The 24,319-nt window shown below is 48.9% G+C and overlaps 1 protein-coding gene across 5 annotated transcripts in view; it reads right to left on the bottom strand.

Moving 5' to 3' along the window:
• SLC25A21 (solute carrier family 25 member 21) overlaps positions 1-24,319 on the bottom strand; it is a 991,659-nt gene that overhangs the window by 352,988 nt on the left and 614,352 nt on the right. The window lies entirely within an intron of this gene.

Here is a 24,319-nt window from a genome sequence, read left to right as displayed (position 1 = left end):
CGGATCAAGGCACGGCAGCTGCACAAATCGAGTGGCAGCACACTGGAGGGGACATCAACAGGCACCCCAGCAGCCAGCATGTCCACAACAGCAGCACCACAGGTCCCCCCAATGGATGCCACAGAAGGCACTGCTTCTGGTGGCAGCAGCACCATAGGTGACACTGCTTTCATGCGAGCATGCTCCGACACAGAAAACGGTGCTGTAGATGTAGGATCCATCCATGACCTGTCCCAATCCCCCTGTATGTTTCATCCCGTACACCATGAGGACACCACGCAGGGGCACCCACAAGACGACGACTGGCCAACCCCAACAAGGCCTGTTGCAAGGCAACATGAGGCGTCCAGCCCCTCTGTGACACCACCGCAAATGGGCATGGCCCAGCAGAGGCAACAGTCCCTCGAGCAGATGATAGTGCAACAGCAGCAAATGGCCACGCTCCTCAAGGAGCATGCTGATGAATGTGGGGGTTCTAAGGCAGCCATTGAAACATCTACTGAGACACTTAGGGCAGAAATCGAGCGAAGTACAGAGACACTAAGGGCACAAATGGACAGAAGTACCGAGAGCCTGAGGGGTGAACTGCATGCGACGTCCAAAGACGTGTGTGGTGAACTTGCCGCTGTGCGCCGTGTGCTCACTGAGCTCTCACAAACCCTTAGGGACATGCATGGACGTGAGCAGGCAGAGACATCATCCGTTGCAAGTTCCGTCCAGGGCAGCCCCCAACGTAGATCTGGGAGGACCCGGCGCTCCACAGGCAGGGGTGCCCCTGATACCCGGAGAGGGGGCTTGCAATAGCGTCTGCCCACTGACAATGAGCGTCATTGGACACTGGTGTTCGGGGGGGAGGTAGGAGGGTGGAGGGGGTGTGTTGGGCTTCTTTGGGTGGCGGGTCGATTGGGTGTGTAATGTCATTTCACATCTGCAATACAATTCTTCATATTCATCCAATGAGATGTGTGGACATTGATCTCTGTGTACGAGGCCTATCCTGGTGTACAGTCCATATTGTGCATGTCCCAGACACACACAGTGCCACAAGTCCCGTGTCCATGTAACAGCCACCAGGCGTGAGTGCTAGAAGCATGCATCTATGAGATTCTGCCGTAATTCACGGGCCTCCTGTGCCTCGCGGACCCCTTGAGGTGCTGCCACATCCCCACCCTCATCATGCCCATCTTCAGGTGCTAGCAGTTCTGCGTCGGGGGGCATGGCCACATTCCTACGTACGCACATGTTGTGTAGCATGACACATGCCATGACCATCTTTGCCACCCTCTCATGGCGGTACAGGAGTGCCCCGCCAGACCTGCTGAGGCAGCGGAAACGAGCCTTCAGTAAGCCGAATGCCTGTTCTATGACCACACGGGTACGTGAGTGGGCATGGTTGTAGTCCTCCTCATGCTGGTCCTGTGGGTTCCGGATTGGTGTAAGGAGCCATTTCTTCAGTGGATACCCGCAATCACCTGTATGTGGACAAGAAAGGATGTTTGTAGAATGTCATTGCTACGTACGCACCCTACCCCCTTCCTGCCAGGTCATTCACGCATCACCTACCCCACATACTCATGCATTAAATGAGACTCACCGAGTAGCCAGGATCGGCGCCCTGCGTGTCGCTCCATGTAGCGTGGTATTCTAGAGTTCCGCAAGACCATAGAATCATGTGTTGATCCCGGAAATCGGGCAGAACAATGTGTAAAGATCCTGTTGGAGTCACACACCATTTGCACATTGATAGAATGATATTGTTTCCGGTTGCGGTACTGGGCCTCCATGGCATGTGGGACAACCAATTCCACATGGGTGCAGTCGATGGCACCAATGCAACCCGGTATGCCGCCAAGTGCATGGAATCCCACTTTTGTGTTTGTTAGCTCCTGCTCCGAGCGTGGTAAAGTGATGTAGTCGTCTGAGTGCTTCAGGAGGGCATCAAGCACTTGGAATAGTGTCCGTGAGAATAGTGGCTGTGAAATGCCATGCAACTGTCCGACTGTGTGCTGGTAGGTGCCTGTGGCCAGGAAGTGGAGTACAGACACCACCTTCAGTAGGGGTGGGATGGCGGTTGGGCTATCTATCATGCTGACAAGGTCAGCGTGTGTCATGTCGACAATGGCGGTTATGGTGTCCCGGTCCAAACGGTAGAGGGTGTGGATCTGCTCAGCTGTGAGGTTGAACGGATTAGCTCGGAGGCGTGGGATTGCGGGCTGCCTGCGTGGTGGTAGTGGCTGTGCTGGTGGGGCTTGCTGGCCATGCCTTGCCCTCCTCCTCCTCCTCCTGCGTCTCCTCTGTGCGGCCGGTTGTTGCAGTCGTTGGCGTTCGTCTTCCTCTTGAAGTTGGAGTACTTGCAGTGCAATCAGGTCCCCCAGGCCCAACATCGCTAGTCCTGCCGGTAGCATTCTGGAGTGGGTGTGGTTGTGGGAGGGGTTTGGGTATGCAATTTATGTGTTTTCAGGCTGTATAGCCTTCACCTGTGGTGATTCATTCCACCTGTGTTAGCTGCAATGCCTTTCGTGCGAGCACGTCCCGCACACGACGCTGCAATTCGACGCATGGCATCTTGCATTTGCAATCATGTTCTTCATCCCGATGGCTGTGGAATATTGGTTTATATGTTAATTCTGCTATGGTCCCATTGTTGCACATACTATATTTGCATTCGCGAGCAGACTTGTGAAGGGTCAGTGGAATGTAGTGCTCGATCAACGGTGGACCCTCATGCAGCACTGTACCGACGTCCTCCGACGGCGGGGAGTCCCATCAGTGATTGAGGCCAGTTACCATTTTCACACACAGCCGCACTGCATACATGTATTTGTGAATACAAGCGTTCACAGATGCCTTTTCAACGTGATGTTGCAAATGAGGAATTCGAAGGACAGCGCTTTCGGTTTTCAACTAGCGGCGTCGAGACGCCCACAGGTCTGACTGGAAATGTAACGTTCTATTGTTGAATGTCCTTGGGACAGGGCCCATGACGGGAATGCAATGATTGATATGGTCTGAATGGGATGCGCCATGGCGTAGTGGACGATAAGGCAGGACGTTCCCAAATACATGTGACTTCACTACACAAGGAATCCGGGCAGGAGCACAGTGGATTTTGAAGGCTGCATTACGCACAGACTCAATGGAAATTTCGAATGTTATGTGAGTGAATATTCAGGCGTTTTCATTACGGGATGAGGGAATGATGAATGGATGCATGGGAAGATGATTTAATTGGGAGTCGGCCATGTACATGGCTATTTGGAATCTGTCCCCTTCCCCTGCGCTATGTGATGCAAGGCTGCCATAGTGGGACCAGCGTCTGTCTGCCCTTGTTGAACCCCCCCTGTCTCGACGCGCCTTCAATCACTTGTGTCTATGCACGTTGATGATCCCATCTGATGGATCCTGTTCTGACAGGCGCATGCACACAGACACTCGTTTGAAATAGTGTATTCACCTCGATTTGTGTCGTAATGATTCGCAAGTGATTTTTGGGTGCAATTGATCCTTATGAGTGGCCTAGCATGCATATGGTTGTAGGTTTGGTGTGTTGAATGAAGTGGTTAATGCATATGGAGTTCGGATGCCCATACTATCATTTTTTTCATTTGGGTGACAGGTATCTCCTCCCCTTCTGCCGCTGCCATCTGTACGCCACTCCTGCAGATGGCTTCTACAGTCGACACCTGCAGCTTCGAGTTAATCAGTGGAGCACCATTACGATCTTATGGGACGATCGCCAATGGCCCACATGCCCTTACGCAGTACTAGTGGCTAGGTGCAGCATACCTAGCTTCCAGCTGGACTAGTGCCTACTTCATGGGACGGCCCTGCGGTCATAGGCGCTTCCATGTTGCCTTTTTGGACGTTGATGTAGCCCCTGTGTGCCATGAAGGTACAGGGCGTCACACATGGGGAAGCTGGTCATTTATTGCGGATGCAGCCCACAGTAATGCTGATCATTTGTGATTTTATGTTCTAATGGCTGTATGGGCTTGGTGATTTTGATGTGCATTAAATTTATATTCAGATATTTACCGTGTAGCGTTATTCTTTGCTAGTAATGTGGAATATTCCGATTTGTGGCGCGATGTATTGTGAGTTGTTCTGCATTGGGTTCCGGCTTCCGGGTACAGTTGTGTGGTACGTCCTTATGCTGATGGTTGGTTTGACTACTGGCATGTGTACAGGGCTGGTGCAGTCTCCCTCAGGTTACTGCTTTGGATGTTGATTTGCACTGGTGGCAAGCGATGGGGGACTGTAGTTGTTTTGTGTCATGGAATTTTCTGTTCGTTTTGGTGTACTTGCACCTTCAGATGCCTGTGCTGCATCAGTACGGCAATGGTGTGTTGGCAATTGTGGATGGCCACTCGCAGGGCACTTGGGGCCCCTGCATGCATTTGTTCGTTGGCATGCATGGGTGACTTGTACATTTCGCTGGTTGCATGGTGTGACTGCATTGCGCCTACAAGGAGTTGTGCAATGTGGCCAGGGAGTGGAGTACAGGCACTCAGTAGGGCCATTACGGTTGGTTCGCGATGCCGTAGTTCTCGCCATGGCGGAATGGTACTTTCCGCCATGCTTGATGGCGTTAGGTGAATGTCCGCTGGGGTCAGCATTCGCGTACCGTTGCGCCATGGCGGATATTGCGGTTTTGCAGGGCGCGCGTGCGCGTACTTGGCGCAGTTAGCGTTGGCGTTCGCTACGGTGTCGCTAATGGCATCGTACTTTACGGTGACGGGTCATGATCGCAACGGGCGGTATTCGATGGCGGTATTACATTTCCGCCATCGTTTTTCGTATTCCGCCAGGGTCGTAATGAGGGCCAATGTATGTATTTCACTTCAATTGCCAATCATTCACAATGCAATGTTAAATGTAAAAATGTGTAAACATTTTTTGTAAATTGTAACAAGTAAAATAAAAAAAAATTAAAAAATGCATTCAAACCTAACCACGATTGGGCAAAACACACTATTGGGTAATTCACTCAATGCTTAATGTAATTATTGTCAATGTTTAGCCTTGAAAATGACCCCTGAGTGTCAAAATATGTGTCGGCTACATAAATTAACACTTGTCGCACTCCTTAAATCAAGATGTCCTACTCATTATTCAAGAGAACATAGTCTCATCCTTATTTCAGTACCTGGTGCGATTGTGAAGTGTCTCGATGCCCAATTCCGCTTTCATTAACAGTCTGGTCACAATTCTTCTCCGGATACCAAGAGCCTCAGCAACTCTGCAGCAACCTATTGCTAGCCCTTCTGCTCCTCTCTTGTTCACATGCCCGTCCACGCTCCACCGCCTCATGCTACAGGCGGTACACACTTCGCCCAAGCATGCACGCGTCATCACTACGGCAGGCCGGGCCCTTTGGTGCGAGTATCTTCAGGTTTCAGGCCCCTCTCACCTCCATATGCCTGCAAAGGCCCAAGAAGGTAGGCCTCAGATGCCCACCTGGAAAATACCTGGGTATCCTCCGTCCCCTGCCCTCCACTCCACTCCTCAAGGCGGGCAGCCCACCCCTATGGCATGATAGGCCAAAGCTGTTGGTACCCACCTGCACAGGCCCTGAGTATCGTCAGACCCCCTTCATCCCTTACTGCACAGCCACCTCTCGCACAGGCCCAGGCCAGCCAGTCTTAGGTGCACAATTACACGGGCTCTGGGTATACCAAACCCCCTCCCCCACACAGAACAGACCACAGCAATTTGGCCTCACCTGGGCAGGCTCTTGGTAGCCTATGCGCCCTCCCTGAGCCAGGCAGCCCCCTTCCTGCACAAGAAGAGGTTCAGCATGCCTTAGGTGCCCAGTGCCCACCCGAGTATCCTCAGTCCCTTCCCTCCACAAGTTCAGGCGAACAGTCCTTCAATGCCCACCTGAGCAGGCCCAAGTACCTTCCGCCCCCTCCTTGGGAAGGGCCTGGTATCCTCAGCAGCTCCCCACTCCTGGTGGCCGTCTCTTTGCACAGAATAAGACCAACAGGCCTTGCACACGCCTTGAATGCCCACTCAGGCAGGCCACGGGTATCCTTAGCTGCCTCCCCACAAAAGCCTTTGGTGTCCTCCTAGGCAGGCCACGGGTATCCTTAGCCATCTCCCCACATAATCCTTCAGGGCAAACCTGGGCAGGCCCTGCATCTCCTCAGCCCTCTCCCTGTACATGTCCAGGCCGGCATGGTACTCTCCTGGACAGGCCCCGGGATTGTGACGAAGCGCAAGTATGGCTAGGAAGGTGAGCACGCTACGTTCGACCCTCCCTCTGAGTCAACACAATTTGGACCTCGTTGGTAGAGACTCCCCCTTTGGGACAAGGACTCCTGTTCCTGTGTGGAACTCCCTGAGGGAACTATTATTATTATTATTATTATTATTATTATTATTATTATTATTATTATATGAGTTATTGAGTCAGGGCAGAAGGCGGAAAGGAGAGTCCAATATGCAGGGGAAGCCCCAGACCTCATCGCAGACTGTGGAGGCGGAGTCAACGTACATCGCAGAGGCCGCATGTCTGGAAGAAGCAGAGCAGCACATTGTGAGACGCCCTAGTTCCAGTGTACAGGACCAAAAGGAAAGTGGTAAGAAGCAGACGAGTAGAAGGTAGTTGGTAGTGGCGCGACCACGTATGCAGCGTGGTGGGCAGGAGGTCCGAAGAACATTGTTGAGAAGCTACTATAGCAACGGGAAGTCTGAACACCTTCTAAGAACCAGCATATGCAGATGGTAGGCGTCTGATGGCAAACGAGAACGGGAGACCGAAGAACAGCAAAGAGTGCGAGAAGCAGTACTGTACTCGAGCAAGAGCAGAGCCCTGCAACCCTTCCCCACATCGCGAAAGGTAGTGGGGGAACTGAGGATAGCGAGAGGCCGCCAAGGAATCATTTACGTGAAGAAACTCATCCCAGCATTAAGGAAAAAACCATAAATAGAGCTGAAGGATTGGAACTGTGAAAATCCAAGGGAATAAATAGTAAAAGATCTGGTAAAGAAAGACCGGGAGTATATGAAAAGAGAAGCTCGTTCCAGTGCAAAGATCGAAATATTGTTGAAGAGCCCAGATGAGAAAGGAAATAAACAAACCAAGTGGAGAACGAATACAGACTGGGAACGGCAAGCCTGGTAAGAAGGGCAAGCACCCTGTATATGCAAAATCGAAGGGGGTGAAAAGGATAACCATGAGCAACAAGTGAAAAGGGAGGGATTTAAACAACCCAGGTGGGAAACTAACAGAGACTGGGAACGGAAACCCTTGCAAGAAGGGTAGGAACCCTATATATACACAAAGTTGAGGCATGTGAAAAGGGAAAGCCTAAAACATGTAACGGGAAAGGAAAAATAGATTTGCAAAGAAGAACCCTAAGCCCCGAGAGAGCCTAAAAGGAAATAGAAGTAAAGATACTTTGCAAAAGCACAAACAGATAGACTGAAGAAAACATGTATGTGATGCCAAGAAGAGGAGAAATGATTATAGGGAAACAACTACCAAGAGAGGACCATAGAAAGGTCAACTATAAGAACTAACAAGAAAGACTAACAGACTATATTAAGAAATATAGTAAAGTATAACAAGAACATTGGATAAAGAGAAGACCAAGGTAGGAAGAGACATTCTCCTGGCCTATTTTACATTAGTTAAGTTTCGTGGTAGGGTCGGATAGGGTTAGCTTGGACGGAAGACAGAGTTACTTTGGACTTCCTGATATCTTGCGAGTACCTTTAGTTTCTGTTCATAGGTAGGGTATTCCCTATAGTCATTGAAACAGATAAACACGTGGGGTGCATTTAAAGGCCCCAAAAGGAAGTCCCTTGCACATGAAAGGCAGAATGTTAAGGGTATCCAGTGATTCCATTGAATACAAAGCATCAAATGCAAAGGCATTGAATGCAAAAGCATCGAAAAAATAAATTTTTTTAAAGGTTTTATTTTTATTATAATGGGTTTTAAGGGGTATAAAACAGGGGTTGGGGGATCCCCCCATTAAAAAAAGAAAAAAAAATGCATTTTTTCGATGCATTTTTTCGATGCTTTTGTATTCTATGCTTTTGCATTCAAAGCTATCACTATAAACCATTTTAAAAACTGGAAAAAAACGGCCTCTCCTTTGTTTTTGTATTTCAAGTAAAGTTAAAGAGCCATGTGGAAAGAGGGCTACCTGTCATTACCAATGGACAAGCAACATTTTAATTCACAAAAGAAGGAGGAATCAAAGATCCCTGTCACATGGAAAACAAGATTTTTAAACATGGAAAACAAAAACGGCCTGCACGTGTGTGCAAATAAAAACGGTTTTAAAAAAAAGTAAAAGTGTAAAAAATATCACAGCTCACAGAAAAATGTCAGGAAAACAAAACATGATGTGCGGGTTGGCCAAAAGCAATGTTTATTATGTTTCACCCACAAAACTGCAGTGACATTTGAAGAGCCAGTTGGTCTTCATGGACAATGTCAGGCCAAGGCAGACCCTTTTGCTGGCTGTGGGCCAAACTTCACAAGGTCATCTCCCACTTCCAGCCTGGATGTCACATCTCCCATCTAATGACCAACCGTAATAATAATGTCCTGCTAAAGGTGTTGAAATTCAGTGTTCTCCAGACCTGCTGGCTCTAAAATCATGGACTTCAAGAAAAGTGCCCCTTGGCTGGAGCACGACTAATGTGTGTAAATGGTGGCGCCCACTTCAAAGAGCAAGCTTCCAGCACAAAGGAAACTGATAAAGGCACATGCTGACCCAGGGAAAACAGATGGCCGGAAGGCAGGTGGCAGGACCATTTGTGCCACATGAAGATTCAAAATGTATTTAAAAGGACTATTATCATTTAGGCCTTTTTCTCAGCCATCATAAGGCAGATGGATTTCATCTGTGTGCCATTTTGTATGTAATCTCCAGGCGATTTTGGGGCTATCAAATTAATCTTCCTGAGACTTTGGGAACTGTAAGGGCCAATTAAACTAGGTTTCTGGCTAATCTGAACATGTTCCAAATGTGAGAGTTGGTGCGCGGTGGAAACTGAAATTAGGGATGTGCTTACTAAGTTACATATTCATAACTGTTGTGCTTTTTATGGAAACGTCAGAAAGGTGCCACATGGCTGAGCTACATGATACAGATGTTGTGGTCGGCTTATCTAATTCCCCATGACTAGCGGAGACCGAAAATATGTTTGTATGGCAGTTGCTAGTACAATAATGAAGTTGTCATACATAACTCGTCTTTGCCAAAAAGTTCAAAGGAGAACAAAGGATGATGACAAATGGGAATTGCCACATGTTGCTCCAGACCCCTAAACCAATCCTGACTTGGAGGCTGGGTTTGGGAGGAGAGAGAAGGGTAACTGTCCAGTCCTAGTGGCAGTGATTATTGCAGGGTACTTCTATAAGATTGTAAAATTGGTGGTGTCATTGCTGCTATATAGGGGGACTGCACTAGACAAGGAGACAGAAAAAGGAGAAAGACAGGAGGACACTACGGGTGCATTTTATTAAAATTCAAAATTAACAAACCTCACTTCCCAGTGTGCACTGCAAATTATAGCCTATAATTTAATTGGGCATTCCTTGTTGTCCAGCTGATCCTGACTTCTTTAAGGAAGAGGGGTGTCTTTGTTCTTAAATCAGTCCAACCTTTTCATCCAGCTTCCCCAACACAGGCCTTTTAGTAAGGGGGGGTCTGAAATCCAAAATTCCCCAAAGCATTCCAATTTTTCTGTCTGACTTCCCAACCTAGACCAAGGCAAGGGGCATAGGGGTCCTGAAAAACAAAGCGATAAATCACCCTGTGTTTACTTTAAACCAAAGGTGTGGGCAAAATTATAATTGCCATATGTATTTTTACCAATCCTGAAATCCTACTGCTACCCTTTTAAGCCTGCAGGAAAATCAAAATCACACATTACGTAAGTGCCTTTGTTATTGATCAGTGTAATTATTTTGTGAAGTGAAATTTGCATAAAGTAAGAATTGTGATTGTGTTCTTCTTAAATCACTTTTGTGATTTATTTATGCTAAGAGAATTTGATTGTGTTATGCCACGGATAAAATGGTTTTTGATATTTCCATGCTAATTATTACTTTTAATTTAAATAAATACCTATATATTTCCCATAAACCGGCTTGGTTCTTGGGTCATTGTTAGCTCAGGGGAGAGAGATACAACGGGCATGATATGTGTCTGAGATAGGGCTAAAGAAAAGAATCTGCTAAACAGTTTGTTGAGTCACCACTTGAGTGGGGAGGGAAGGAACTTTCCGTGTTCAGGGTGGCTTCTTAATAAACCGTTACAAACCATATCCTTTTAGTTTAATAAAGAGTGTACAAAATGTCTTCAAAGTGTCAGACTCCTTCACTCTGACCCACCACAGTATCCAAAGCGCCTTTCAGCACAGCCCCAGGCAGGTACAGTGCCCACCTGGGCAGGCCCTGTATCTCCCCAGCCCTCTCCCTGTACATGCCAGGCCAGCATGGTGTGTGAGGAATGTGACCATCTGCATGATGGGTGTGCGCTCACCTGGGCTTTTTTGAAATTTTAAATGAAATTGAATGCTGGTAGATCAACCTTTGGAAAATGTGTGGGGCTAATCCGCACACATTTTCCTATGCTCACAAGACCTGTGTACTCTGGGTGGACACAGTCCCCAGTCATATTTACTTGGGATATGACAGCTAGGAGTACACCACGTAATCTCAGAAGGAGAGGGCTAAACCTCCCCCCTGCCATGACCAGCCTAATTAACTAACAAAGGCTCCCTGGATCTGCCCAGTCCTTTTGTTAAGCCGTGTAGCTGGTGGGAGCATTGGCATACTAATCAGAGTTTAATTCAAACAGGCCCACATGGGGCCTGTCTGCAGAGACTAACAAAGGAGACAGGAAATTCCAACACCCTTTCATGTGCACTGTGTCAACCTGATGCCGGCTCCCGCCCTCAGTATCGATTGACAGTGAAATGTCATGTCTGGGACTGCATGTTTACAGTAGTCATCCCTGCAGGAAGACACCATTAAGAAGGTAGGAGTTTGTGGTTTGACAGAGCCAGAAAGTCTTGTCTCGCCGCAGCTTCAAGGGACACCTGACGTTTTAATCAGAAACCACAGAGAGCTCCATTAACCAGAGGGACCCTTTGATCCACAACAGAAAGGAAAATGGGTGGGACTTATGTGAAGGCATCATGAAGCAAGACACAGGCAACAGATTCAAAGTTAAAACAAAAGTAATTTACTAAATTAAATGTCTGGGTGGTTGAAGGCCTTACTTGATGTATGCTAAGGTGGGAGTTCCCTTCCTAAAGAAACAAAGGAAAGTCTGATTCCGTAAGTTCAACTTAAAAGTCTGTGTCCAAAATCTATACTTGCCCTCACAACTAAAGCAAACCAATGTTTAGGGATGTCAGTAATAAAAGAAAGTGTTTAAAATAAAGTTCTGAGCCTCTTCCAGCTCCTGGTTCACTTTCCTGCTCCCCTTCCCCAATTTCAAGACAGTTCCACAAAGTATCGGAGTTCCTTTGCCCAAGTTCAAACAATTCCACAAAACCTCTGAGATTCCTTCCCCAGGTTCAAACAGTTCACCAAGTCTCTGGGTTCCCTGCCCCAAGTAGACAACACTGTTCCAAAGAAAAGGGGCCTCAGGTTCTGTTCCTCAAGGCGTCAACATAGTTCATAAGGTCTCAGGGTTTTCCTTCCCCAAGACATCAGCTTGCCAACTTGTATTTACTCGTGGTCTCTCAGTATTCAAAACCCTGTTCCAGGTTATCTTTCCACTCCTCCTTATTCTAGATAGTTCATCTGTATAGTTCTTTGTTTTTCACATGTAGGGTATCCCCCGTCTAGGCACAGTTGTCGGACCACACAATCAACCCATTAAAGGTCACGCAACCAGGAACCCTAGATTTTCTAACCCACACAGGTTCTTCTGTATCTGTGCGCTGGTTCACACTCACTTGGTTTTTCCGTATCAGCCTCTTGGCTTTGTCACAGTGTGTTTCAAAATTCACTTTGTGGTGCTTTCGGTCCTTTGCCACATCTGCTTTCATACTTTTCAGCAAACTTCAAAACTTGCTTTTCACTGCACACAATTAGTTATTTGTCTTCATTATACTGTATGTGTACTTCATACAAAGCTATCTGTTCATAGCTGTGTCCAAAGATTTCCTTTAGTTCGGTATTCAATAATTCTGTTGCTCACGGTTCACCCCAGATAACCCTCAGCAGGGCTCAGATCCCTTTCTTTCACTCGATTAGCCTCCCTCAGTCGGGCTCGGACCAATTGTGATGTACTTTAAACTATCGAAGACTTTCAAATGTGCACAGGGTTTAGCTGGACCCGTTGCATGACCTCCAAAGTTCAATTATAACTTTCACTTAATCCTTTTGGTTTTCACTCATATCTGCGTCGCTCTTTGCAAACGCCTCACACATTGTTCTCTTTGTACAATGTTGACGCTTGCAACCTTGGTTCAAAACACAAGCTGGTTTGGGATCAGTCTCTCTGACTCACCTACTGTGTTGTCATTTCTGACGCCGCTTTGTTGTAGGAGCCAAGGACAGTACCATGGCGGCAATCGCTCCTCCCAGCCTTTGTTATCGAGGCGGGAGAGCACCGGGACCCTCCGACACACTGTACAGGTTTGATCATCATTAGTTCCTGGCCTTCGGTTTCTTACTTTCCAAGGCTCACGAAAGTAACAGTCTTTAAAGGTCAGTGGTACTTCCCTCCTTGTGACTCTCTCTGGTCTCGCCGTCTTTCTCTTTGTATGGAACTGCCATCTTGGAAATGCTGTTTCCTCGTGTGGCTTGCCTCGCTCAGTGTGCTTTCGTGCTCTGCCTTTTATCCATGTGGGGAAGTGTGATGGAAGTCAGATGTGTGCAATAATCCGTAATTGCATGAACTTGCCTGTTTATGGTGTTGGCTCTGGTGTTAGTCTGTAATCGCTTACAGTGAACTGTCCGTGAGAAAGAATTTGTGTCGGAAAAGGGGGGTGGTTGAATTCCTAGGTATCCTACCTGGTAGGATGGGGAAAAGGTGTTATTGGGAAGGGGATACCGTGTCTCACCCTTCCGTGTACCACTTCCACTCCCTGAGGACCCCCATCCAGGTGATCCTCCCGCATTGTTCCACCCCCAGGAACTGGATCCAAAAGCGATGGCCGTGTCCTGGCCACCTGGATGACAGATCCCCGGGAACTAGTGTGTGAGACACCTTCAGGTTTCTCACATTATTTTGCCCATAATATACCTCAAAACCTGTTGCTCTGGGTTCACTGCCTCGAGCACATACTCTTTCGTTCATTCTTCATTTACTTTGGCTTTAACCCCCAGGAGCACTCCGGATTGAGTGCTCTCTGCTTCTCACTCACCAGTCCCTCACATCTCCTCCGTGTGGCTGCTGTCTTCTCTGTTCCTGCTTTGCTGATATAGTTTCTTTGGATTGCGAGCCCCACTTGCACCTCGCCTTCTCTATGTGGGTTGCCAGCAGCCCCGCTCACTTCTTGCGAATGCTGTCGGTAACTTGCAGGTTTCTCCCGTGCCTGCAGCTCCTACCGCTGACACCCGACCAATTAGGCTCCCACCTCTGTGACCCTCTTGGCTCCACAGCTTCTTGGCAGTATTCGCCAGTATCCTGGTGCTCCTACAGGACCCTATTGAACTGCCTCCTTCCGCACAGGATTCTCCCCTCAGGCCCACAACGCTCGGCCTGCTTCTCTCCTGCTAGTCTCTTTTGCTTCTTGCTGGTTCCAGCTTTTATATACCTGCAACCATTTGACAGGTTGCATGTGTGAGTCCATGGTCACAACTGCCTAACGACAATTAGTGGATACTCTGGGCCTGCCTGACCCTTACAACAGTCTGTAGGCCTCTTCCTCGTCCCAGTACTAAAGTAGTGAAATGACATGTTAGTGTGTATGACTCTTCCTCGTCCAAGTATTATAATTGTCTGAATGAGGGGAAATGAAGGGAGATGGTTTCAATAACCTATAAAGGCTGGGTGAGGATGGTTGTCATAAGAAAAAGGGGGATACCATGTCTCGCCTGAGGATATCCTCTCCCCAATCCCCTCCACCCAGGTGATCCTCCCTCGCATCTCCACCCCAGGGTCAGGAACCAAGAGCGATGGCCTTTTCTTGGCCACCTGAGAAGAGCATCTAAGGGAGTAGATGGATGGATGCCCTAGGGTTACTCACACTTAGTATTACATGTTTTCACCCATTGACCTTTTCTGTTGCAGAGCACTCTAGTTATGACCTCATTCATACAGGAGATTGTTGGTGGGGACCCAGGATTGGTTCATTAAGGTAGGCCTAGCCTACAGCAATCCCTGCAGTCCATTCGTTTTTTTGGCAGATTATCTAAAGACTCTGCAAGGAGTAGCAAGAAGAACTCATCATTGGACCGTGTCTGAAGGGTCTGCCTTACAGCTTCCGCCAGTGAAGGAAGGCCAGGATTTCCAAAGAGGGAAGCAAGATCCATCCCCTAAACATATCCCAGGGAACAGAGGGAGATATCAAATCCAGAGGACCTTCCAGCAGCTCCAGAACCGGAACCCAGTCAGCACACAGTGTGCCCTGCTAGGCTCTGCAGCAAGCTTCCTATGTGCAAAGTGCCAGAGAGCCTCTGACACAAACCAAGGACAAGGCAGCTGCCTGCAACACTCTCCTTAGCTTTGGGCAGTCCGCCTTAAAGGACGACACAAGCCCAATGAAGAAGCTAGGAAGAGTACATTGACAAGCATCTACCGACGTCTGCCTTAAAGGACATTTTCGAGCCAGTTGAGCCCCTCAAGCTGCAACTGACTGCACTGCTGACTGTTGTTAGGACACAGTCGCTAAAGCTATCCGAACGCCTCGACCAGTGCTTCAGAACCTGCCGACTAGCACTGAGATGATTCCAGACCACGAGCCATGTAGGCCAGCCGGCAGCCATCTGTCCAGCTTCACTCGCCCAACTGCCTGCCGCCTGATATCCGCAACTGTCTCCTATCTTGAACTCTGTTGCAGAAGCTGCAAAGTTCCCCGAAACCAACTCCACTCTGTCGAGCACCAAGAACATCTACAAGCATAAGGTACATTGTGGTTCTGTCCCACTGGCTCTTTTCCGAAGGCCTCTAGAGACATTTTAAGACCTATTGCTCCTTTGTTTTGAAACGAAGTATCCTTGAACTATTGCGATTCATTACTATACCAACTAGCCTCCTGTCAGTATCCAGAATGCATCCCTTTTCCTTCTTTGAAACTGTCTGTCCTCTGCATTCCTTTACAGGGTGGATTGTATTTTGTAGTGTGCTACAACTGTCTTTTGTGATACATTTTAATTTACTCACTGTAGTGACTAACGTACACCTAGTCCATAGTCCTCTTTCCTCCATACTGTATGGGCATCCCTTGCTAGGGATGGGAACAGAACCTTTTCCACCAGGAAACACGGTCTCACCCCCTTAGAATTTAGTTGAATGCGGGGGCGTGGCCCCGGGAGCATGCACCCACTTGACTCCACCCACCAGCACCACATCTCAGTCCCCTTTGATGTGTCTGCTATATTACAACTTGTTTTTTTCTTTAAGGGGGAGGCTGGTGGAACGCATGGAGGAAAGGGAACTATGGACTAGGAGTATGTTAGTTACTACAGTAAGTAATTACTCCTACGTCCCATCCCGTTTCCTCCATGCTGTATGGGCAATTACCACTGATTGAAGCCCCGGGAGGAGAGACGTTGCAGCTCCTAAGAAAACAAGTTTTTCAGGACTGCTTGGCCAAATGCTGTGTCTGATCTGGCAGTGGCGTCCAAGCAATAATGTTTGCAGAAGGCTGAGGGGGAAGCCCTTGTGGCTGCCCTGCTGAGTGTCTGCCTTGGCACGCGTCTTTGGAATGTCATTGGGTGTGCATGTTTGTGGCAACTGCATGCACTGTCCTTCATAGGCTTCCTTGATGGCCATAACCATCCACCTAGCAATCGAGGCTTTTGAGGCCTGCCACCCTGGTTTTCACCCTCCAAATGTGATACACAAGGCATCAGATTTGCAGAAGCCCCTAGTCCTGTCCAGGTAGAATCTCAGCACTCTCCTGATGTCGAGACAATTTTAAACTTTTTCTGCATCATCTTTCAGGTTTGGGAAGAAAGTTGGAAGGACTATTTCTTTGTTAAGGTGAAACGACGACACCACCTTTGGGAGAAAAGAGGGGTGTGTCTGTAGCACCACCTTGTCCTGATGGAAAGTGGTATATGGCTCTGATCCCACCAGGGCTTGAATTTCACTGATCCTGCACGCCGAGGTAACGCTCACCAAGAGCGCTGTCTTTATAGTGACTAGTCTGATGTCTATGATGCAATGGGTTTCAATGGTTTATGAGCCAAAGTGCTCAGAACCACATCGAGGTCCCAGACCGGGTGTGGGCATCTGACAGGTGGGCACAACCTGGTTAGTCCTGCTAGACATCTGCCTTTTGACCACAGGGTTGAAGGTGGAAAAAACATTTCTGCCAGAGTGTTTGTATGCACCTATGGCCGCCAGGTAGGGCCGGCATGTGTCCACCTGCACCCCTTGAGTGTGCCGGATGGGCAGAGAAGGAGAGCATGTGGATGAGGGTTCACCCTAAAAGGACTATGCCCTTTTCCTTGGCCCAGTGGCAGAACCTGGCCCTTTTGCTTCTGTATGGACTCCTAGTGGAAGTGCTTCTTGACCGTTGGATGATGTCCAAGTTGTTCTGTGACACATGGCGGTGTTGCAAGGTTACATACTCAGGATCCAGGCTGCTAGGGATAACTTCCCTGTTTGTTGAGGTAGTACATGCAAGTAGAGCTGTCCCTCTGATTACAGACTGGGCTGTTGATAATCTGCAGGAAATCTTTCAGAGCTAGCCATATCAGCATCATTTCGAGCCAAATGATGCGTTTGTCCTGGTCCTCTTTGGACCATATGCCGTGCACACTGTGGTTGCTCAGAGTGGCCCTCCCATCCCTCGAGGGAAGAGTCCATTGTAATGGTGTATGCCGGCTGAGGCTGCCTGAACAGCCTGCCCGCCGTGAGATTGGTGTCCATTCTCCACCATAGTAGGTCCTGGTGAAGATGCGTTGGAATGGTAGTTAGCACTGCTTGGGAGACGGTTTCCTTGCTCCACGAGGCTGAAAAATTAAGCTACTGCCTCTTCATTTTGAGCCTGGTATGAGGCACTGCCATGAGGCAAGCGGCCATAATCCCCAGCAAGTGCTGGTACCACCATGCCGAAGTTAGCGCCCTGCTGAGAAAATGCCCCGTAGCCGCTTTGATAGCTGCGACCTTGTCCGCAATGGGGAATATCATCTCTGCTTTTGTATCCCACATAAGACACAAGAGAGATAAGGAGTGAAGGCTGGAGCTGCGACTTCTTGAGGCCGATGGAGAACCCCAGTTTGTTGAGTGTATGCATTAGCCTGGCTGTTGTATTTTCAACTTCCGATGGCGATTCCGCTGGAAACAGCCAGTCGTATACATGGTGGCCCTCTGACCAGAGTATTGCCGCCACCCAATTCATGAGTCTTGTAAACACCTTCAGGGCTGCGTTGAGGCCAAACGGGAGGACTCTGTATTGGAAGTGCAAGCCCATGACCTAAAACCGTAGGAAGGACCGATGGGCTGTCAAATCAGGATGTGTAGGTATGCATCCTTCAGATGCAGGGAGTTTATCCAGTCTCCCCCACACAGGTACTCAGCTATCAATGTTGGTGTAACCATCTTGAACTTTGGAAAGAGTAGGTAAAGGTTTAAGAAGGACAGATCTAGGACATCTTGCAGGCCAGCCTGGTGGTTCTTCTGTATTGCAAAGATACAAGAGTAAAACTCCAAGACTCTCTGCGAGGGTGGGGGGGGGGGGCACTTCCTCTATGGCCTTATTCGCTACCAGAGAGTGGATCTCCACAAGGAGAGGTGGCATCCCAATCTGTGAGAGGGGGGGGAAGAGGACTTTGTGGTATAGGAAGGTGAAAGCCCTGGGATACCACCGGGAGTATCCACAGGTCGGCGAACTGTGTCCGCCAGGACTGAAGGAGAAGGGCAAGCCTGCCCCCATCTGGAGACCTCTGGATCTTGATGACCCTTTTACTGCTTCTTTCCCTCTGAGGCTGGTGCCTTGCAGGGGCACTGGAAGAAGTCCTTGTGAGATGATTTCTGCTGTTTGCACTGGTGTTGGCTGGGGTCCGGCCGGGCTGTCTAGTGTGGCAGTCCTGGAAGCCTCTGAAGCCGCCAAAGGTACAACCTCTGTCAGACCGCACCTGGTCCTAAGCAAAGCTCTTAGCAGCTGATTTTACAAGTATAGACCGTGATTTGGCTGCTTGAGAGCTGTTCTTTTTCTTGTCCAACTCTTCATCGGTGGAACAGGGGAAAAGGTGCCCTCCTTCAAATAGGAGGTCGAGAAAACGGTCCTGCACGTCCAGATTAAACCTAGTGGCCTTGAGCCACACAGTCCTCCTCATGTGTGTAGCCACACAGATGGCCCTGCCTGCAGTATAGATATGAACCATGGATGACTCCATTATGTCTTCCGCCACTATTTTGGCTTCTATGAGCCCAGCCTTGAAACAAGCCTGTCTGTGAACCGGAAGGTTAGGGAGGAATTTGGCTATCTCCCTCCATAATTTCTGATTTACATCTGCTAGCATGGCGTCTGCATTGGCTTGCCGCAAGTGGAGAGTGGCGGTGGAATACACCTTTCTTCGCCAAGGCCTCCACATCCTTTTGTAGTGGTATACCCAACCAGGTGGATGAGCGGATGGTCAGTACCTCTCCTAGAACTCCTGCCTCTGGCTGCTCCTTTTGTGGTTGAGGAATTCCCAGGTACTCTGCCACTCCGGCTAACCTGTCATGGAAAGCCCTTGCAGAGGAGGAGGTGTTTTGTTCCTCCTCATCATCAACATCATCCGTGTTGTCCGCTGTGTCTTGCGGGTCCCCAGAGTCTGCTGGCGGTGTATTGGTGGTGGAGGGTCTGGAGGTGGGGTTTGAGTCTTGCCGGTAGGCTGCACTGGGGCCTCTGTGGGTTGAGACAAGGCCACCACTGTACTTGGGGCTGGTGACAGCACTGGAAACGGTGGCTGTACTGGTGGAGCTGGAAACGGCTGCCGAGGGGGCATAGGCAGGATCATGTCCTGGAAGATTCCCTCGAGAATATTCCCCAATTGTGGCGATCTCATGAGTGCAAGGAACTTTTCAAAAGAGCATTCTTCACATGCTGGTGAGGCACGCTCCTCTACAGCCATCTGGATGGGCGCATACAGATGACTTCTCCCCGTGCTGTGTCTGGTATGGGAGTAGCCCGCTTCCGTGTAGCACACTTGCCCCAATGGGGTTGGGTAGGAAGTACACCATGTGACCTGCTGTGTGGACATGGGTGACCACTCCACCCTGGGCGTGAAGTCCAGCCTTTGCCGTTCACTGGAAAAGCACGCTTCTGAACTTGCCGCCATTTTGATTGGCTTTGCCGCCATTTTGTCATGTACCACCTCACATGTATATCTCGGATCTGTGGGTGTACTGGCTTTGGCCTGCACCAGTTGCCTGATTGCAAAGGCTTGGGTCTGCCTTGCACCTCAGGTGCAGACCTGGTAGGCTGTTCGCCCCTCAAACATGGTACTGGTAGTGCTTTTATCACTGCATTTAGGCCCCCACTCAGGCCTAAGCCTGGTATCAGAGCAAAGCCCTCGGGATCCAGCCCGGTATTAGAGCCACGTGGCCCCTCGGCTAAGGGACCGGGAGTGTCCGTGGACACCTCAGTCGTGAGGCCGGTAGCTATCTGAGCCTCGTTACCCTTGCCGGTAACACAGCCCACTAGGCCCCTCCCGATAGGTCGCTTCCCTTGGAAGGAGTCGCCTTTGTGGGGTGCTTTTGAGAAAGATATACTTACCTTCTTAGTCTTTCTCCTTATGTACTTTTTTATGTGGTCCGGAGGAGATCTGTTGAAGAGCTCTCTCCACCTACCCAGCTAGTTCTTCAGAGACTGGGGCGTAAGAGTGTTGCACACAGTACAACCTTCCCAGCTGTGGTCTTCGCCTAGGCACCGGAGGCAGAGCACGTGTGGGTCTGATGTAGGGAAAGAACCATCGCAGACCGGCCATCTGCTGAAACACTTTGCGGCCGACATGTGCCGGGGAGGGGTGAGGCACCGGAGGATTGTGTACAACACAATCTAAAAATCGAAATAAAAATACAATTCTAGGGACAGCTGTCCCTGGGGAAGACTTGACACATGTGGAATTACAAGCTACAGAAAGGCCTCAACCACCGCGTTGGTGAGGTAGGTCCGCTCCAGTGGCTGTGGAAAAGAGGACTGAGGTGTGGCGCCGGTGGGCGGAGTCAAGGGAGTGCATGGTCCCGGGCCCACCCCCTCGTGCTACTAAATTTTACTTGAACATTTTTTTTCCGGTGAAAAAGGTTCTGTTGCCGTCCCTAGAGAGGGACACCCATGCAGTATGGAGGAAAGGGGGGGGGGCGTACCGTACGAGTATAATAAAATAGATATTTGTATACAACCTTGACTGGACAGTCCCTTTCATCATTCGTAATAATTGTACTTTCGCTGTATTGCAACTAACCAGCAATCCACGACCTTTTGGAGATAAGCCTACCGTCCCGTCCAAGTTACCAAAATTGGACAAGGTGGTTTATAATTTGCTTGTGTTCCAATCTATTCGAATCCCTTCTGGTGTACTGGAGGTGTGGGGCTGATTGATGCTTTAGAAACCAATATTCATCCCTGGACCACTGGTACCCCGGAAGTTGATTCATCACATGGAGCCCTCCTGGACAGGCCCTGGGTATCCAAAGCCCCCTTCCAGCACATGCCTAAACCTCAGCCCTCTCCCTAGACAGGCCGAGGCTAGCATGGGGCCCACCTAGACTGGCCTTGGGTATTGTGATGATTAACAGGTTCTTGTCACTTTTCCCAAAGGGGAGCCCTTTTCTATGAGGCTAGAGAGGTGAGGCCGCTAACCAATAGTCCCCATGGGGGTGGTAATAGGTGTAGGGCCTCATAGGGAGAGACTCCCCTATAGGGGATAAGGACTCCCTTTGCTTTAGGGAACTCCTGGATAACCTCCTAAAGGATACTCCTTCGACCTCTCACCATTCTAGGATATCAGTCCCTCGAGCCTATGTGTATTACTGCAATGCTGCACCACCTGTACATACACTTCTTAAAAGTACTGGGAAGAGGAAGAATGGAAAATCCATGAAGAGTGCTTGTTGGTTGGCAGTCAACCATTCTGAGATGAAGAAGAGGTAAAGAAGAATAGAGATAAATCCACAAAGACAAAAGAACGCCTTTGTGTACACACTGGGGAGGGACCAGCTGTACGAGAATAAAAGAGAGAAAGGACTAACCTTCAGCATTCAGGACGCCTGGGAGATTCAAATTCGTGGCAACAGTGAAGCAAGTCGGAACAACCAGGAGAGCCACAGTCGGGACAGAGAGTGGCCCATCCCAACCACAGAAAAAAAGGGGAGGCAAACCACCGACCCCAACAGAATGAGAGGAACTCCAGGCAGTGGTGTCACCCAAGGAGGGTGGACTGGCTGGTTCATAAACAGCGCTGATATATCAAGGTGTGCCCACAGGGATTCCTGCGTACCAGTAGATCTTGGCTTTAGCCGGGCCTGGTTACTCCTGATGCTGGTGTCCAATCCTGTTTTGGGATGTTATGGGAAGGAATATCATCCCCAACTCCCAGTCTGAGAGACTGGAACTCAGCCTGAGACTGAGTTCTCTCCTAACACTAGATCCATAGACGCTAATGTAGCTGCACGTCTTTTGTTGACCGCATCTACGTTACACAGCCTTCCAGTTACGAAGAAGTAGGCTCCTCGACGGCTTCCTCTCTGTATACTAACCACCTCGGATGGGGTGCATTACGACGCTCTCCACTGATCACACTGGACATTCTCAGGACCGGTGCGGTCCGCAGATTTTGATTTAGAATCATCTGTTCACCAGCAGCATCTTACCCGCAGTTCAATATAGGCTTCTCATGAAGAGGAGCATTCCTTGAAAAGCGCAAAGAGACAGTTTATTGAACCTGAGAAATGTGTTTTTCGTTGCTATCACATTCGTTAAATATGTGATTAAAAATATTTGTTGCTTTTACACAGTGTGTTCTCAGAATCTCTCTTTGAATATATCGTCTTGTAAACAGTTCCTAGTGAATTCAGTTGTTGAACTTTATGAATCTATATCGATGACTGATTACCACCTATTTGGTGGATTATAGACAGTGTGCAAGGGTTGGGAGGGTTCCTACTTTGGATCCTCATTTTCTCTTCGTCTCCCAAAAGCACAGGAATGGACCACCCTGTCATGACCCACAGAACACGCCCCTTCTGGTCTTCCTGGTCCTTATCGCGGCGGGGCTTGCATTCATTGTTTCTCCCAACATGGCCGTATCACGTGACACGCCTCGCACCAGCCTTCACGGCGGACGTAGTACATTCCATAAATATGCCGCGGCCACGCGCGTCTCAACGCTATAAACAGGTAGTGACTAGACGTGTACTTCGCAGCTTGGCGAACCCTTCTGTTATCCAATTTCCTGGACCCTTATTCCCACTCCTTCCACCCTCTCCTTTCCACCCTGTTCCTGGAATCCACGTATCCTTGCGACCGCTCTTTCCTTCCTGGACGTCCTGAACCCGCGAGTATCCTGGAATGCTGAACGCACGCTGGAGACTTGTGCCGGCCAGTACAAAACACGATCCGCCCGCAAGAAGAATCTTCCCGCGGACCCCTGCAAGAAGCGATCTCAGGTGAGACGGGGGAGATTCACGACAGTTTGAGACGCTGAACGACCGACACTGAAACCGATATGGAAAAGGCCGTCCAGGATCTCATGCGTGGCATGCAAGAACTAACAACCGAGGTGCAGAACTTAAAAGCGGAGAATGCTGCATTAAAGCAACTTGTTTTGTCTCGCGATTCCGCTACAAAAGAGAGTGTGTTACTGGGTGGTGTCGTAGACAAGTATGATGGGTCTGCAAAATCCCTTCGTGGATTCCTGGACTCCTGTTTGGTGCATTTTACCTTTAAGCCCTATTATTTTTCAACTTCCAGGGCAAAGGTGGGCTTTATAATCTCACACCTCGCAGGAAATGCATTGACTTGGGCTACTCCCTTAGTCAGTTCTGGAGATGCCCTCCTAGATGATTATGACGGATTCATACAGGCTCTCAAAACCATGTTCGACTGCCTAGAACAGGTTTATAGTGCCCAGGAATGCCTACTTGACTTTCGGCAAGGATCCCAGGACATGCTAACGTATGTCACAAGATTCAAACAATTGGCCAAGGAAGCAGATTGGTCCTCAGAAGCAAGTTTCATTCTCTTCCGTAGGGGCCTAAACGAGGATATAAAAGATGAATTAGCCAGAGTGGCTCGTCCTAGCTCATTCCAGGTTCTTATGGATTTAGCCATGCAGATAGACTTTCGTATCCAGGAAAGAAAGGCAGAGAGAAAAAAGACCAAGATGCCCTTCCAGAAAAGTTCTCTTGAGACTTCAGTAAAAACTGATCCTGTTCCAACCCCTGACACTGACCCGGAACCCATGAAAATAGGAGCCTTCCATGGACCCATTTCCCCACAAGATAGGATAAGAAGGATCCACACAGGCTTGTGCATGTATTGTGCATCGGATAAACACCTGGTTAGAGAATGTCCTCTAGCCCCTCCACGGCGTTCGGGAAACGCCAGCTCCCGATCCTAGATGGAGCGAGATGTTGGGAGAGAGATGTTTGCTCTACATCTATTCCGTCCTTGAACTCTCCTGGACAGAACAACCTAGTGGTTCTACAAGCCTTCTTATCATTATCAAAGAAGGAGACCTACCCCATCCTGGCCTTGGTGGATTGTGGGGCTATGGGAGTATTCATTGATCAAGATTGGGTCTTTAAGCACAACATTCCATATGAAGCCCGGGGTGTAATGCAACCTGTGGAGGCAATTGATGGAAGACCCCTCAGTTCAGGACCCATATCCTTGCAGACCAAGGAAATACAACTTTCAATAAACCATCACCAGGAATTGATCAAGTTTGATATCATCAAATCATCCCACTACCCCATGGTACTAGGCATGCCCTGGTTGCAGAAACACAATCCATACATCAATTGGAACGCAGGATCCTTGTTTCTTGGTTCAGAGTATTGTCTGTCTCATTGTTTATCCCTGGATCCCTCCTCGATATCGTCTAAAAGTAATCCAGCAGATCAACAAGAGGCACTCATGGTTTCCAATATCATTCAGGTCCCAAAGGCCTATCAAAGTTATGCTGATGTGTTTTCAGCTGCCATAGTTCAGGCTCTACCCCCTCACAGACCTG

This window comes from Ambystoma mexicanum, chromosome 14, assembly GCF_040938575.1.
Source record: "Ambystoma mexicanum isolate Mex_15411 chromosome 14, UKY_AmexF1_1, whole genome shotgun sequence".
In the NCBI taxonomy this organism is placed as follows: Eukaryota; Metazoa; Chordata; class Amphibia; order Caudata; family Ambystomatidae; genus Ambystoma; species Ambystoma mexicanum.
This window is presented reverse-complemented; position numbering and strand designations above follow the sequence as displayed.